Source organism: Spea bombifrons, chromosome 11 (assembly GCF_027358695.1).
Source record: "Spea bombifrons isolate aSpeBom1 chromosome 11, aSpeBom1.2.pri, whole genome shotgun sequence".
NCBI lineage: Eukaryota > Metazoa > Chordata > Amphibia > Anura > Pelobatidae > Spea > Spea bombifrons.
The window spans coordinates 14,994,489-15,009,581 of NC_071097.1; the positions used below are offsets into that span (position 1 = coordinate 14,994,489).

At 44.2% G+C, this 15,093-nt stretch overlaps 1 long non-coding RNA gene across 1 annotated transcript; it reads right to left on the reverse strand.

The window, feature by feature from the left end:
• Positions 1-616: 616 nt before the first annotated feature.
• Positions 617-1,642, reverse strand: LOC128469087 (uncharacterized). The gene is made up of 2 exons (XR_008345913.1): positions 1,459-1,642; positions 617-957 (listed from the first exon to the last, which is right to left on the reverse strand). It is a non-coding gene; the product is annotated as an uncharacterized LOC128469087 (long non-coding RNA).
• Positions 1,643-15,093: the final 13,451 nt, after the last annotated feature.

A 15,093-nucleotide genomic window follows, 5' to 3' on the forward strand; every position in this document is an offset into this window, starting at 1 on the left:
TAGTTTGTTAAGATAGTTTGTTAAGATAGCATTAAAGGAGTCTTAAACTCATGTTCGCATTTTACTTAATTCTTTATAATATATTTTTATTTTATTAATGACAAAGAACCACGGTTCACACATTCAATGCGTTTTTCTATTAGGTGTCCGGTTTTAAACGGGACTGCCTAGTATTTGGGCATGGTGTCCAAGGAAAATGGTGGCATAAACTTTGCTGACAGGTGCAGTGTTTTAAAGGGAACATTTAGACTGAATAACAGTATACTGGCGTTTCATTTAACCCCTTGACGACAACTGATTAGTAAAATAACTAACAAAAATATTTAATTTAAGATTATAAATAAGAGGAGGTAAAGTTCATTTTTATGAGCACTGTACTTTCACAAAAATCCTGACATAGAAAGAGTTTAGGGGCAGGATGATCAGGTGTCAAAATTCCAAGTTGAAAAACTGAAATCCTCATGTCCCAAATGTTTCCTTTTAGTCCCCAACCTGATGGGTTCTCCATCAGATCGCAAAGCCTTCTTTGTTGTTCATCTGAGGTTGCATTTACCTCATTTTTAGACCTGCTAAAGAACAGATGATCATTGTTGTCCTGATATGTAAAACAATACAATTCAAAGAGTGTAAACTTTCTATTTTACACAACTGTACATGGAACACACATGTCAATTTCCAATAGACAACACGCAGTCTCAAAACGTTTAATATTTTTATGATTTTATTATCAATGACTAGGTTATCACATATTCTTATAAGCTACAGAACTATTGCATGGTAGGGGGTACAATTTAGGTTTTGTGCTGTGCTCCACGTTTGTCTCTTCTAACTGGGCCACTTCTGCATTCATCTCCCACAGGCAATGATGACATAAGACAAATCTGTTGGACAGCTTCTTCTGTGGGAAGTTCTTAGGAAGCCAATGATTCTGTCTGTTCCACGGCAAGATCTGGTAATCTGGCAAAAATGCTAAGTGGTTAGTAAATATTAAGCGTAAGAATTTGTGTATGTACAATGTGTTTTAATAACAGGTTTTAATGACATCTTAATGTTTTGGATTTTGTAATTTCTAATCTCTGTAACTGGTGTTTGAAAGGCCCAGTATGTGAAAGCAGAGTTGATATCAGGCTGTGATACTATGAAATAATTCAACTTAAGTCAAGTTACAAAGTGAGCAAATATTATACAGCAGTGTGGAATATGATACTACTATTTTAATTAATAATAATAATGAATAAGTAAAGGGCCAATCACACAAGACTCTATGTCATTTACTGCGTATAGGGTGCCTTTTAAAATTGTTTTGTAGATATAAGAAAAGCTGTTTTATATATTTATAGAGTGGTCAGTTAAATGTACAATTACTGGATCATAATAATCTCAATCCAAACACTTAATAATCTCATGCAAGAAAGAAAAAATCAAAAAGATATGTTTCATATAAGGAAGAGCACCTACTTTGAAACAGTCTGAGACTCCTTTATTGGGGTGAGCATCTTAGTCCCTTTCTCTGCCGCCGAGGTGGTAATTGCGGCTTGAAGGGCAAGTAGCAATGGCATCTGCAAGTAATAGAGAAAGATTTGAAATTCTAACAGTTAGATACCCAATTCACTTGATCTATCACAACTGTGTTCTAGGTTATTTTTTACCTGAGAGCATGAGTGTAAAATCGCTCCATCTTAATGAAAAACGTCAATAAGAGTACCACAATAATACCCCAATGATATTAGTGAGCATATGATGCCAGAGCCCTAACATCAAATGCGTAGATCAGGTTAAATATTTTATGCTCCACACCTGGTTTTAGAGAGATATACCTTTATGGGTACAACCATGAGGTGGCTTCCATAAAATATAAGTATGAAAATAAACAATTGTAAAATTCAAGTAAATGTGTTGTGCTATTTAACTATTTCAAAAACATCTTCTTTAAAATCTGTACTATAAATTAGGGTAATTTGACATTAGAGAGAGAACCCATGCATTGCACATACACAGCATACAAGATTTAACCCACAAATGACACGGGGGGCAACTGGGCATATGGTTGGAAAACAATATTTTTCAATATTATGTAAAATAAAAATCACACATTTTATATGGCAATTCTAATAAGGCCCAAAGTATATACAGTATATATATATACTTTTGTATATTCTTGTGTTTTCTGTAATTGTCCTTTATGTACAGCCGTTATATAACGTTATATCAACACATTACTCATATTCTAATTCCCTTCCCAGTGCTAATGATATGCTATCATACTGTAACGGCAGGTAAATCACCCTCATTATTCCAATGGTTATTCCAAAAGCTTTACATTCCAGGATTTAATGTTCTCTCCTCTAAATATGTCAAGCCTGTCACCTCGTCTCTTACCTGGCTGAAGGAGTCTGGGTGGGTTTTCCCTTGTTTTGTTGTTCATAGAGCCATTTTTTATATTTTTTTTTCATTACTTTATTTTTAGGTTTAATAAAGCATTGCACGAGGCAACAGAGTAAAATAAGAGCATAAATGAAGAATAAAATCCCCATTTTCACAGATTGCAAATAGAAATACTTGACCAGTCTCTATTCACTCGCAAGATATGGAATTGTGGCCAGGTGCCTGTATTCAAGCAGATAAGTGACATCACAGAAGGTGAAGCTATAACATCACAGAAGTAAAGGTTCTGTGTAACATTTATATTTTGATGTAATATGTACAGGGGAGGTAAAAAAAAAAAATAAAAAAAACAGCTAATGCTTATGTATGTACATATAGGTGGTGGTTAGTGAGGATACTTTATTTTCACAATGTTTGGGAGGAAGAGCTACCATCAGAAATATACCTGCAGCTTCTCTTCTAATGGATGCATATTTTACACTATAAAGTAACATAAAGGTCTAGCAAGAAAAACAATAAAATGATATTTTTAAAAAATATAGTTGTTCTGTTATTAAATGATATTTATCAAGTGGATGAGTGGAACTGTCTCCCAGGTAGAGGCTGTGACAGTTAGGGAATTCACACAAGCATCGCATAGAAAAATGATTACCAGACTTGTGCGCTGGGAGAAAGTTCGTGTTTGCGTTGGGGGGGATTCCTTCTTATTCAATGTAATTCGTCGTACATTTTCGTTTTCGGAATTACCGTTTGTCCATCTGGGTGCCATGGAATCAAGAAATAAACATGCAGGAGCAGTTAAATTTAAGGACAACTGCAGTTGGGCTTGGGAGGTTTTCTTTAAATCGTTTAAACTGCCATAACCTCCGAGCTGCTGTAAAACTCATCTGCTCAGCTATTCACATGTAACAAAGTAACGCTGAACAAATTAGCATAAAGCAGCAGCAGCAGCAGGAGCCAGAGAATATGTGTGTTTGTATAACGTGTTTAACAGTAAAATATTCCTGCCCATATTTATAATATCAAATGAATAAAACAAGTCCTTAAGAAGCAACATGGGTGCAGGTGCATTTCTTTTCATTATGGGTGCAGTGGAAATTTATGTAGGTGCAAAGGGGGTACAAAGGGGATGCAAACTGGGTGAAAAGTGAGTGCAATGGCAAATATTTATTTTCATTATGCGTGCAGTGGAAATTTGTGTGGGTGCAAAATGGGTGCGATGGCGAATCTTTTTTTTTATTATTTGTTCAGTGAGAATTTATTTGGGTGCAAAGTGGGTGCAATAGCAAAACATTTTCTTTTATTATAGGTACATTGGAAATTTCTACAGGTGCAAAGTGAGGACAAAGTGGATGCAATGGCAATTTATGTTTTTTTTTATTATGGCTACTGTGGAAATATGTGCATGTAAAATTGGAGCAATGACAAGCCATTTTGTGTCATTATGAGTGCAGTGGAAATTTATGTGAGTGCAAATTGGGTGCACTATGGGTGCAATAGCAAGTCATTACTTCATTATGGGTGTGTGACAGAGACCTGTACTCAAACTGAGTAGCGACGCAGTAGAAATCCTCCTTGCCATGAATGCTCAGTTGCTCAAGGGTTAATCCTCTGTAACTAAGCACCAAGATTTAGTAAAAAAAAAGAACTCTCTTTACTGAGGACATCACAGATAATATTTCTACACAAAACAAAATAGGATTGGGAGTATAATCCCACCAACTACCAGACAGTCCAGCACCACAATAAAGATCTATGGCCACCAATTCCCACCCAACAAACAGCCACTATTTCAGGATGATTCGGAGGGAGTGGCATCAATCCTAGGGTACCCTGGGCTTCAATCCTAGGGTACCAATTTAGACATCAGGGTCCGAGGATGTTATGGTCCAAAAAGCGCCGTGATCCGCCGTCTGAACCCTGAGCAACAGTATCGGAAACATTCCCTAGAATGGTCCGCACGGTTGCCAGGCCAGAGTTCCATAGGCTCGGTTGGGCCAACCCAGGTCCTAAATATTGGTAATAAAACCAGTGTTACCAAACGAGGTCCCTCTTTTTAACCACCACTGGGCTGTTTTTTGGACAAAGATGTCTTCTGCTGGGCTGTTGAAAGTGGGGTCAAAGTTAACTCAGGCTGGGCTGTGTAGGGACAATGATGCCAAGTCCTATGTGTGTAATCTGGTCAGGTTCTTTGTTGGCAATGTGGACCACAGGGCTGGCCTTTGGCGTGTGCAACCTGTGATATATGCTGTACTGTAGGGTTTATATCTATACCTTTAATGCTGTTTTAATTTGAATTCCACTTGCTCTATAGCTGCAAAGCCGGGTTTGTGTTGATCTATATTTGCTATGCTATGTTTCCATACATATTTATGTATACATGCAAAAACAGGATTTGTTTATTTGATCTATACTTTCAATGCTGAGTTCGCATGTGAATCAACAATGTGCAATGCCAGTCAGCAGTTGCTAAGTGATAAGTAAGGTATTGTCATGTCTGAAAAGTGGATTCAAAATATAAATCTCTATATAAACCTCTTTATAAATCAATTATAAGACCACTCCTTGAATATGCTGAGCAATTTTGGGCACCTATTCTAAAAAAGGATATTATAGCAGTGGAAAAAGTGCCGAGGCAGGCTACCAAATGAATAAATGGAATGGAGTACTTTAGTTTAAACTGTTTAGTTTAGAAAAGCAGCGCCTCAGAGGGAATATGATAGCATTATCAGAGTCTGTACAGACGTTTCAACAGCAACTGAATGAAGACTTGCAAAAACAGAATATTCAGGTATATAATTTTTAAATGATGGGAAAATAGCTTCTTGATCCAAGAGAGATCTGACTGTCATTGAACACAATCTCATCAGGGCACAAAAAGGGTATAAAAGCTATGCCGACCGACTACGCTCACCAGCTCCTTGCTATCAACCAGGAGACAAAGTCTGGCTTTCAATCTCTCACCTACGCCTATCCTGCCCCACCAAGAAACTCGGTCCCCGGTTCCTAGGACCTTTTTCTGTCATTTCTATGGTTGGTTCTGCGGCAGTTCTTCTCCAACTGCCTCAGACCTTTCGTATTCGCTCTGTGTTTCACGTGTCATTAGTCAAACCATGGGTGCCTCCTGCTCATCCCTCTACGGATCCTGTACCTCCTCAACCCATTGAAGTGGCTGGCGAAACGGAATATGAGGTCCAGCGCATTCTTGACTCCCGGATCCGACGCGGCCGTCTTGAGTACCTCATCCACTGGAAAGGGTACGGGGTGGCAGACCGTTCCTGGGAACCAGTGGATAACATTCACGCTCCTGCCAGACTCCGTTCCTTTCATCGTCACCATCCTGATCGTCCTCGCCTTGGGCGCCCCCGGAGGGCTCGCCTGGGGAGGGGGTCCTGTCAGGCACGTACCTGCCGGCAGCAGCCTGCACCCGCTGCCCGCCTCCGACAGGGAAGGCGCCGACGATTGAAGGAGCCGCCGGAGTCTTGTGGCGGCCTCAGGCACAGAGTCCGATACAGGGGAATCAGGTAACGAGGAAGGATGGAAACATTAGTTGGCAAAAAATGGAGAATACCCAGTAGACCTCTGTGTTTGGTTGTTGTATGCATACTCACCGGTAGGCAGCAACTGGTACCAGTCATCCTGTAGGTGCGTTACGAAGCAGCGCAAGTACTGTTCAAGTATTTGGTTAACCCTCTCGGTCTGACCGTTGCTCTGTGGATGGAACGAGGAGGAGAGCTTGGGCTGTATATTGAGTCCTTGACAGAAGGCACGCCAGAAACGGGAGGTGAACTTTGTGCCTCGATCGGACGTGATGGTGTTGGGAAGCCCGTGCAACCGGAAGACTTCTCTCAGGAACAAGTTGGCAGTCTCCGTGGAGGTGGGTAAGCCCTTGGCAGCTATGAAGTGGGCCATCTTGGAGAAACGGTCCACTATCACCAGGATAGTGGTGTATCCTTGTGAAGCAGGCAACTCAACAATGAAGTCCATCGCCACGTCAGTCCATAGTTGTTTGGGAACTGGAAGAGGGTGTAGGAGCCCAGCTGGGTGTTGTCGAGAAGGCTTAGTGCTAGCTCACACTTGACACGCGGACACGTATGCTGTAACATCCTTACGCAGAGCTGGCCACCAGAACAAGCGTTTGATGAGATCTTCTGTTTTCTTGGTTCCACCATGACCGGTCGTTAATGTCGCGTGATGGAGCCGTAGAATCTCAAGACGAACAGGCAGCGGTACGAAGACCCTTCCATGAAAAAAGAGTAGACCGTCACGGCGTGTGAGCCTTGGAGTGATAGGGGTTCTTTCAGGAGTGCTAAAGTACCGGAGCTTCTCCCATACTGATTGTGAGGTTGCTAGGAAATGGCCACTCTGAAGGATAGTCTCCTCCGTGCCTCTTGCATTCTGGTTATTGTCCATTATGCGTGAAAGAGCCTTGGAGCGGTAGGGGTTCTTTCAGGAGTGCTAAAGTACCGGAGCTTCTCCCATACTGATTGTGAGGTTGCTAGGAAATGGCCACTCTGAAGGATAGTCTCCTCCGTGCCTCTTGCATTCTGGTTATTGTCCATTATGCGTGAAAGAGCGTCTGCTTTGCCATTCCTAGAACCAGGACGGTAAGTTATAGTTAGAAGGAAACGGCTGAAGAACAATGCCCAACGAGCCTGTCTGGGTTTCAATCGCTTGGCGGTGCGTAAGTATTCCAAATTCCGGTGATCAGTGTAGACCAGGATTGAATGAGCAGCACCCTCCAAATGGTGTCGCCACTCTTCAAGAGCAGATTTCAGGGCAAGTAACTCTCGGTCACCGACATCATAGTTTCTTTCAGAGGGAGTTAACTTCTTGGAGAAAAAGGCTACCGGGTGTAGAATGTCCGGTGCACCTTGTCTTTGAGACAGAATGGCCCCTATGGCGGATTCAGAGGCATCTACTTCTAAGACGTATGGTTTTGCTGGGTCAGAAAACGAAAGAATGGGAGCAGTGGTGAAGAGACGTTTCAAGAGGTCGAAGGTGTTTTGGGCTTGCTGTGACCACACAAACCGGCTGTCCTTCTTGGTTAATGCGGTAAGTGGCTGGACTATCTTGGAGAAGTCCCTTATGAATTTACGGTAAAAGTTTGCAAATCCAAGGAAGCGTTGTACCTCTTTCTTATTGGTAGGACAGGTCCACTCAGTAATCGCTCTTATTTTCTTGTCATCCATCTGCAGCCCTTGGGGAGTTAGGAGGAATCCGAGGAAGTCCACTGTGGTTGTCTCAAACGCACATTTCTCAAGCTTTGCATACAGGTTGTGTTCACGCAACCGAGTGAGAACTTTTTTCATGTGGAGACGATGTTCTTCAAGAGTTTCAGAATAGACCAGGATGTCATCTAGATATATCACCACGAATACATCCAAATAGTCATGGAACACGTCGTTCAAAAAGTGCTGGAACGTAGCAGGAGCATTGCAAAGCCCGAATGGCATCACAGTGTACTCGAAATGCCCGTACCGAGTCCGAAAGGCTGTCTTCCATTCGTCTCCCTTTCTTATCCGGACCAAGTTGTAGGCCCCACGAAGATCCAATTTGGAGTAGATGTGGGCGGAGCTGAGACGGTCTAGCAATTCAGGTATCAGGGGCAGTGGGTATCGGTTTTTTCTTGTGATTTCGTTAAGGGCCCGATAATCGATACAGGGTCTTAGCCCCCTGTCTTTCTTTCCGACAAAAAACAGTCCTGCTCCAGCCGGAGATGTGGATGGTTGTATGAATCCCTTTTTGAGAGCGTCATCTATGTATTCTTTTAGGACTCTCAGTTCCGGTCCCGACAGAGGGTAAATGCGCCCATACGGTATAGGTGCTCCAGGGAGCAGGTCAATGGGGCAGTCATAACTGTGATGAGGTGGAAGCTTGTCAGCCCCTTTCTTTTCGAAGACGTCAGAAAATGAACGGTACACCAAAGGAAGACAAACGGGCGTTTTGTTACATGGCAACAAGTCCAGAGAAAACAACCGACCCAATGGTGGCTCTTGTGGTAGAAGGCAGGCGTCCAGACAGAAGTGAGAAGAGAAGGTGAGGGTCCCAGTCTCCCAGTTGATGTGTGGGTTGTGTTGTCTCAACCATGGCAGTCCTAGGATGACTGGAAACAATGGTGACTGTACCAGATCAAAACTAATCCGCTCGTGGTGTCTGGTACCAAGGTGCATCATAAGAGGTACAGTCTCTTGGGTCACGGGTCCAGAGGCCAATGGATTGCCGTCTACCTGGTGTATGAGGAGCGCAGTTGTCTTGGTGTGACAGGGTATGTGGTGTCTCGAGGCAAAAACAGTGTCCATGAAGTTACCACTGGCTCCTGAATCCACCATGGCCATGGTGGTTATGGAAGAATCAGTCCACTGCAGGAGAAGAGAGATGGATAAATGAGGGGCTGAACGGGAAACAGTAGGAGGTACAGCAGTGTGGATGGACAACAGCTCACCTCTTGACTTGTTAGGTCTCTCCGGGCATTCACGGAGTACATGTCCAGCTTTGCCGCAGTTAAGACAAAAGTGCAATGTTCTTCTTCTGGAGCGTTCCACCGCTGAGAGAGGTCCCCTGAAGAGTCCTATCTGCATGGGTTCCTCGGTTGTCTGTGCGGTGGTTGATGATTGTTAATGAACAGGAGGTTGGTACACACGGCGCCTAGGAGGACTAGCCCCCATGGAACGTTCCTGTCTGCGTTCACGTAGCCGACGATCAATCTGGATGGATAAGTCAACTAGGGCCTCTAGTGATAATGGAACACCAGTGCGCGACAATTCGTCCTTCAGAGCCTCAGACAGACCCAAACGGAACTGGTCCAGTAAAGCAGCCTCATTCCAGGCGGTCTCAACTGCTGCTTGACGAAACTCTGTGACGTACTCTTCCACTGGTCTTCTTCCTTGTCGGAGATGACGTAAGGTATTCTGGGCAGTAGCGGCTCTGAGAGGGTCATCGTATATTTTCCCCATAGCATGGTGGAAAGAAGACCAGGACTCTAAGACAGGATCATTGACTCGTAAGAGATGATGAGCCCACTGTTGTGGTTCACCTGTCAGTAACGTAATCACAGTGTGTACCCTAATACGGTCTGATGCATAAGTCCGTGGCTTGAGAGTGAACATCACTTGACAAGCAGTAATGAAAGTACGGTATTGGGACCTGTCGCCAGAGAATTTATCTGGTAGTACAACGTGGGGCTCAAGTGCTGTGGCCCCTTCCAATACCGCAGAAGGAGGCGTCTCTACTGGCAACGGACTGGCAGGCCTTCGCCCTGAGCGTATCTCCTGTAGTTGAAGCTGTACGTCCGCTTGCCCGGCCTGGAGTTCCCCCACGGTCCTATTCAGGGATGTAACCTGGTGGACCAAGGAGGTGATATCATCAGTTAACCCTGCGGACTCCATGGTTTGGCACCTGTGGTGTGAAGGGAGGAGGAGCCCAATATGCAGGGGAGACTATAAATCAAAAATCAGAGTCCATAGGAAAACCGAGGTCAAAGTTCAGGCAGCAATCAGCAAACAAGGTCAGTAGGGAATCCAAGGTCAAAGCTCAGGCAGCAATCCGTAAGCAAGGTCAGTAGATAATCCGAGGTCAAGTTCAGGCAGCAATCCGTAAGCAAGGTCAGTAGGTAATCCGAGGTCAAGGTCAGCAAGGTCAAGTTCAGGAAACAATCAAACAGACAAGGTAACTAGGTCACTATAGGAACAGGAGCACAGAACTGAAGACACTCTGTAATGCACTGAGCGTCTCAGAATATCTGAGCACTGACATGATGGTGTTTTATAGACCCGCCTACAGACCCGCCCACAGTACAACCCCTCATACAGTTCAGTGAGGGAGCCGCCCCTCCTGTATAAAAAGCCTCCGTCCCGCCCCCTCTGTCTCTTTCCCCATGGGCTGCAGAGGGAGGTGGTTTCGGAGCAGCATGCTGCAGCACCACCCCCCACCTCGGAGTTCCTGCAACCGCGGCACCCGCGAATCTCGCTCCCTCCGAGGACACGAGGAGAGGAGCTCCGGGGGACGCCGGCGATGAACGGACGGACGCCCTGCCGTTCGTCGGCGCCTTCCCTGTCGGAGGCGGGCAACGGGTGCAGGCTGCTGCCGGCAGGTACGTGCCTGACACTGCCTGACCTTTATTTAACCCCTATCCCCACAACCACATGCAGCCCTGCCTTTCAGTTGAGCCAGGGCTATCCATACTGGATTTTTGCCTTCTTTTGGATCAACAGCAACACCAATTGACATACCGTATTTGCCTGATTATAAGACAAGGTTTTTTTGAGAGCAAATGCTCTGAAAAATACCCCTCATCTTATAATCACAGTCATCTTCTAATCAGACCTCAAATGAGGTCTGACTGTGAGACTAAGATCCAAATCCCCAGCAGCGCTGCAGGGGACCTGGATCCTCCTGTCTGGTAACTTCAGCTGCTGCCGCCACTTACACCGGACGTCTATCACCGCGCACCGACGAAAGTGCCGGCAGCAGAGGAGGTTGTCTATGCACATCGCGCATACCTTTCCCGGCTGGCAGAGAGGAGAATTCCCCACAGCTCTGCAGGGAATTCTCCTCTCTGCCAGCCGGCGAACGCCTGGTCGATGAACGCAGACAATTGCACTGGTAAGTGTGGGGGGTTTCTATGAGTGCCATAAGGCAGAGTGCACCATGAGAAGTGCCATTTAACCCCCTGTATGGCACCCCGCCTCCAAAAATCCCCGTTAACCCTATATATGCCACTCTGCCTCCAGAAATGCCTTATACCCCCTTATATGCCACTCTGTCCCATTATATGCCTCGTAACCCCCTAGATGCCACTCTGGCATTTTTGGAGGCAGGGTGGCATATAGGGAGTAAAAGGCATATCAGGGAGGCAGAGTGGCATATAGGGGGTAAAAGGCATATTAGGGAGGCAGAGTGGCACATATGGGGGGTAAAAGCAGGGAGGTAGAGTGGCAAGCCTGGGGGCAGATGTGCATAACTGGGGGCAGGATGGCAAATAAAAACAATAACAATATTTTTCTCAATCATAGCTTTTAACCCCTTCGTGACAAAGGCTGATTTTACTTTTTGTACCCTTCGTGACAATGGCCGTTTTAACATTTCTGCGCTACTTGTGTTTAGCTGTAATTTTCTTCTTTGCCGTTTACTGAACCCACACACATTAGATATTGGTTTTTTTTAGGACAAGAAGGGCTTTCTTTAGATGACATTGTTTTGATTGTCTCATATTATTTACTATTAAAAAAAGTATAAAATATGGTGAAAAATTTAGAAAAAAATGACTGTTTCTAACTTTTAGTTGAAAAATCTTTTACTAATCTGTAAAAGGTAATGAAAAAACCTGCTAAATAGATTCTAATATTTGTCCTGAGTTTAGAAATAATGTTTTTATGTTTTTTTCGCTTTTTTCTACACATTATCGGGCAATATGTACAGGTAGCGTTTTGCTATTTCAAAGCCATTTTTTCCAAATCTGGTAATTCTTCCCCCCATGTGCCATTTCGGGTATATTTGAAGCCAGCCAATGCAATTTACCCCATCAAGTCATATATTTTTGAAAACTAGACAGCCCAGGGTATTCCAAATGCTAGTATTTTAACCCTTTCCAAGCACGAATTCTACCTTCAGCCTTTTGCAAACTTTATAGCAGTAATTTTTTTGCATTTGTTTTTTCACACACATTTTACTTCAGGTATGAATAAACAGGTTCTGGTATATGTCACTATCATAAAACACCCCAATATGTGTTTAGCAACATCTCCTGAGTACAGCGATACCTCACATGAATGATTTTGCCTTGCTGTTTGGGGGCAAAAGGGCCACATTTGGGGCATGCGCATTTTTCAATGTTGAACTTTGGCATTTGGGGATCCACTGCCCATGCCCTATTTGGTACATCTTTGAGCCGGGCCATTTCAGTGTGCCCAATAAAGCCATATATTTTTGAAAACTAGACACCCCAGGGTATTTCAAATGCTAGTATTTTAACTCTTTCCATGCACCATATCTACCACCAGTCTTTGTCAAACTTTGTGGTAGTCATTTTTTTGCATTTGTTTTTTCACGCACATTTTACTTCAGGTATGAATTAAAAGGTTGTCGTATATGTCACTATCACAAAACACCCCAATATGTGTTCAGCAACATCTCCTGAGTACAGCGATACCTCACATGAATGATTTCTCCTGGTTGTTTGGGGGCAAAAGGGCCACATTTGGGGCATGTGCATTTTTCAATGTTGAACTTTGGCATTTGGGGATCCACTGCCCATGCCCTATTTGGTACATCTTTGAGCCGGGCCATTTCAGTGTGCCCAACAAAACCATATTTTTTGAAAACTAGACACCCCAGGGTATTTTAAATGCTGGTATTTTAACTCTTTGCATGCACACATTTTACCACCAGAATTTTTTCAAAGTCTGCAGTAGTATTCTCTTGTGTGTATTTTTCCCCCACACACCTATGTTATGTATGAATTTACAGCTCCTGGTATATGCCGCTGTCACACGACACCCCAATATGTGTTCAGCAACATCTCCTGAGTACAGTGATACCCCACATGCATGGGTTTGTCATTTTTGGGGGGAACTAAAAGGCCACATTTGGTACGTGTGCATTTTTCTAATTGGAAATTAGATGTGTGGCATCCTTCCCCCCGTGTTAATTGGGACATTGTTGAACCCGGCCAATTCAATTTACCCCATCAAATCATACATTTTTTAAAAGTAGACACCCCATGGGCATTTAATATGCCAGTATTTGAACTCTTTCCATGCAAGAATTGTTTTAAGCTAATATGCTAATTTTAGGACTTGCTCACAAAAATATATTTTTTATATATATATTTTATTTTTTTTGCCTTTTTTAAAAAAAAAAATGTAACATTTTTTTTCAACTTGAAGGTTTCCCTGATAGTGACATCAGTGGGAAATTATTTTTAAATTTTACTGTTTTTTTACTATTTTTTTTCTAATTATTATTAATTTTATTTTATTTTTTAATTTATTTTTACTAATCACACTGTGATTAGAAAGCTGGGCTCCATTGACTTGCATGGTTGAATGCAGTACCTGTATTCAACCTGCAAGTGGAGCCAGAGTTCTCTAGAGGGTCTGGCGACCATCTAGCGAACTTTTTTCCCGGAGCGGTCACAGTCCATCCCGTTTAAGTGTTTGGTGTCGCTGGATGCCTCCTGATCGAGGCATTCCAGCGACACCATTTAAGTTTAGGAGGCGATCAACGCTTTTAAAACTGGCGTCCGCCGCCATACAATGTATGGCGGATGTTGACGCCCCGGGGAGGATGGCCCCTTAGTGCCAATCGTGGCGTTGCTGAAGAGCGCAGGAGGCCCAGAGCAGAATTTATAACAGATCTGCCAGGTTGAGGGCCTTTAATCCTGGGGACAGGGTCCTGGTTTTAGTGCCCACCGTCGAAAGTAAGTTTTTAGCCAAGTGGCAGGGTCCCTATGAGGTTGTAGAGAAGATGAGTGAGGTGAACTACAAGGTCCATCAACCGGGCAGGAGAAAACCCTTCCAGGTTTACCACGTAAACCTGATCAAGCCGTGGAAAGAGCGGGAGTCTTTGGGGGCGACCCAGGCAGGGGTCAAAGAAGTGGGGCAACCAGTTCCCCCAGTAACAATAGGAGAGGCACTGTCAGTGCCCCAGAAGCAGGAGGTGAGGGAGTTCCTGCAGGAAAACAGACGCAAGTTTTCGGACCTACCTGGCCGTACCTACCTCATAAAACACCATATTAAAACTGAGCCTCACGGTAAAGTGAACCTGAAGCCATACAGGATACCAGAAGCATGTAGAGAGGCGGTATCCACGGAGGTCAGGCGCATGCTTGAATTAGGTGTTATTGAGGAATCTACTAGTGAATGGTCAAGCCTCATAGTGCTAATCCCAAAGCCCAACGGGACGTGGAGGTTCTGTAATGACTTCAGGAGATTAAATGAGGTCTCAAAGTTTGATGCGTACCCCATGCCCCGAGTGGATGAACTGGTTGAGAGGCTTGGGAAGGCAAGGTACATTACAACACTTGACCTTACAAAGGGCTATTGGCAGATACCGTTAACTGAGGAGGCTAAAGAGAAGGCTGCCTTTTCCACTCCAGAGGGCCTGTTCCAGTATGTTGTGATGCCATTTGGGTTACATGGGGCCCCTGCTACCTTTCAGAGGCTGATGGATCTGATTTTGAGACCACATCGTGATTATGCCCCTGCTTACCTGGACGATGTGGTAATTTTTTCGTCTGACTGGAAAAGTCACCTCGGTAAGATACAGGGCGTGTTAGACTCCATTAGTGATGCAGGCCTAACCATAAACCCTGAAAAATGTGCAGTGGGTCTGGAGGAAGCAAGATACCTGGGTTATATCATTGGTAGGGGGCTGGTTAAACCCCAGATCAATAAGATTGAGGCGATACAGAACTGGCCTAGGCCAGTAACAAAGAAACAAGTGAGGGCTTTCCTTGGCATAACCGGGTACTACCGTCGGTTCGTGCCCAATTTTGCCTCCATGGCCACACCATTGACAGACTTAACGAAGGGTGATAAGTCAGTGATGGTAAAGTGGAACCCCGAGGCAGAAAGGGCTTTTCTGCGTCTGAAGTCTGCCCTGTGTGACCAGCCAGTGCTCGTTTCCCCAGATTTTAGGAAACCATTTCTGGTTCAGACAGACGCGTCTGCTACAGGTTTGGGAGCAGTTTTGTCGCAAGTGGTTAAT